Below are 3,280 nucleotides of genomic sequence, written 5' to 3' on the forward strand. Positions count from 1 at the left end.
GGCCTCCGTAATTTAGAATTCATCCTCGCCTGCCGGGAACAAGTGTTCGCCATTGCGAAACCGTAGCGAGAAGATAAACAGCGGCTGGGTAAACGTCAAAATATCGTAAGGCCTATCCGGATTTCTCTTTTCGCTGCGCGTGGGCGCGAGATACAGGAAGTTTCACCGAAAGAGTTTCAGGAATTTTTAACTGCTCACGTCGCTTCCTAATTGAGGACCTTGCAGCTTAAGAGGGGTGCAGCTCCCAACTTGAAGTAAATTAGAAAACACTGTTTGCAAAATAATTGCTTTGACTTGAAATTAAAAAGAGAACACTAATTGAAGAATATATATTTTCACACTACACGTAGATAGCGGTTATTAAGTTGATAAGTTTTTATTTCTCTTCTTGGCGAAAAAATATGCTGTAATAAAAATATTAATATTAATATTTCTATGTTTATCTATTTGCAATAAACCGCTCCTTTGTTATCGGAGTTCCATCGAACGTGCGCCAAACGATGTTGAATTTTTTTACGTACATATATTACACGTCGTAACTCAAAAACTGTAAAAAATGGGGCTTCACCCCTCTTGCTGAAACTTACTTCTTGCGAGTACCTACGCGGTACAGGGACTTTGCCACATCGATCACGCGAATGTTTTCCTTCCGAACAACCTACCTGCTAAATTGTCGAAGTTTCTTGTACACGTTATGAACCTCCCTGTATATCGCAGACCACCGGGTCGATCGCGGGGGTGACTTACGCAAGAGTATCGTACATGCTGGAGGGCACACGTAATACGTAATCTCGTTAGGAATCTCCAAGGGGGTTGCTGTCTGTCGTAAACTTCACTTAAGTCGCGTACAGGTGGCATAAGATGCTCCACGGACTATATTTACGTAATTCGGTGAAGTTTTACAGCGGGCGAGTAATGGATCGGCATTGAGGGACGCTCTTTAGGACCAGAGGTTATAATTTACTTGCAAAATTAGAATTTTTTCCGGATCTTCGCGCACTCTTGTAGTATTATATTCATGGCCCAACGAATGCTCTGGTCTTCATCTTCGTCACTTTTACAATTAGTTCATTAAGCATGCAAATCCCCCTGATTTCCCAACACGATCTCGTTGCAACAAATTGAGCCTTAATCTGCGGAGACTCTCATCCCTCTTTGTGAAACAATTTCAGATATTCCTGCACTGTCGTTCATCTTCATTAATATCCTCTGAAACCTAATTAACCACCCCACTGACTACCTATCAGAGCCTATTAATCATACAACACAGCAGTTGGTAGAGGCCGGCACGTTCCCAGTGATCCGATCCCTTCTAAACACGACGCTGTAAAAGCTTTCGCCCTGTTACCTGCATCCTCCACCCGCGGGGAAAATAAAACCGAATTAAAGATCCAATTTTACTAAAGTTCGAGAGAATTTGCGTATCAAACGAGCCGTGACTGCTCGCACATGTCGCTATAATTTCACCGAACGCGTGCCCTAAGGGCTCCGTGCCCCCATTCAAGGGGTGGATCGGGGTGGAAAGGGCCGCAGGGTTGCTGCACACCGGACCGGATGCGATTCTTTTCGTTTCACTGGGGAATTGCCCACGAGACCGTGCGTTACTGTTGCTCGGCGATCAGTGGCTAACAGGAATGCAAATATCTATAAGCAAATATATATAAAGTGGAAATCGAGTCGCTTGTGATCACAGCATTCTTTTGCAAGGTAAACAGCCTGGATCAAGGGAGAACAAAGTCCCAAAGAATCAGGCGTTAGCATTGCGTTCTCTTTGATTAAGTATACTTACAGGAGATAACGTAGCCGCATCACTTTAGCCAGCGTTTAGGGTGAAATAAATTTCGGGGCCACGAGAGGCGTAACAGCGGCGCGATCTTAACGCGTTCCTCCTTCAGCAGGCGCGCGTGTAACACAGGCGGCAGATGCTCCATGTTCCCGTTTCCTGATCCTCGAAACATCGGACCACGACGGTGGAGAACCATCCAGGATCTCCTCCTTGATTTACGAACAACGAGGGATCGATGACAACCGGTGTACATCCGTGGAGAAAGGAGCTTCCTGGGACGGCGCAGATGCGCGCGAGAGAACGCACGTGCCACGGACAATGGACCAATCGTGTGCGGAGATGGTCCTCGACGCTCCCGGGGCCTCCCCTTGAACAATGGGACCACGAGGCTTCTTCGTGTTACCTGGAAGAACGGTAAGACACCAGGGAACACTCGTCCAGCGATGTCCTAATAACGGATGTCCACTGGACAGGGTGGAGGTTTTTCGGGGTGTCCTCTATTCACATGGAGATGCGGAATGTTGTTTGCGTGTAGTTTGGATCAGTTCCCTGTGGTTTAACGATCGTGGAAGCTGTTCCATTCGACGGAAAATCGGCACGTCATTGGGGGGCAAGACCGACAGCTGTCTGAATGGCGGATCGATCTGTACAATGGCTCAAGATCAGAAACGAGGGATTAAATGTGGGAATCGGAACAGGGGAAACGTGGAAACTGTGATTTCGGGATAAGCTGGTCGTATTGTTACCCGGCGTAGAATGCGTTCTCGTTGGAAATGCTAGTGTCCACCGGGTCTCCGAGCTGTTTCAAAACGAGGGTGGCAAACGAGGGGGTGTAATAACCAGAAAAATGTGCGAGATTTCAGAGGAGTCTAACACTGCGATAGGGCGGAGAATTTTAAGAATTTCAGCAGAACGGCTAACTTTATCCTGCACCCGCCTCGACAAAGAAGAAAGCCCACCCCATCGATGGAAAGGCGTCGAACATCGCAATAAAAAAAAAACTTGTGCGTCGCGATTCGCGAGGAGCAGCTGTCGAAATCACGGGCCGATCTTTCACAGAAGAAACCAAGCCAGAGATTAAAGGGGAGGATCCAGAGGAGGGAAAGCCACCCTGGCGCGCGTCCGTGCCCCTCCAACACCCTTCGTGTGCCCGAAAAACGTGCACGTGCTGTTGCAGGGGTGGCCCCCTTGAGCCAGAGGATCTCCAACCACTCGAACTTCTCGAGCAACCGTTCGAAATTAATTCTGTATATTCTAATCAGGTAATTAATAGTACAAACTACCTGGCAGGGTAAATTACGAGCTTCCCCCTCCCTCCATTCATCTCCTCGGTTACCATTCCTCGTCCCCATGGGGAGGGTGCGCTTAAGAAGCGTGTCTAATCGACCAACACGTGCTGGTTTCAGAAGGTTGGCGATCGCTGGCGGGGGCTGCCGGCTTCCGGGGGTAGGTTGGACGCCAATGGCTCATAGGATTCGCAGTTTAGGCTGTCAA

This window comes from Andrena cerasifolii, chromosome 6, assembly GCF_050908995.1.
Source record: "Andrena cerasifolii isolate SP2316 chromosome 6, iyAndCera1_principal, whole genome shotgun sequence".
Taxonomy (NCBI): Eukaryota; Metazoa; Arthropoda; class Insecta; order Hymenoptera; family Andrenidae; genus Andrena; species Andrena cerasifolii.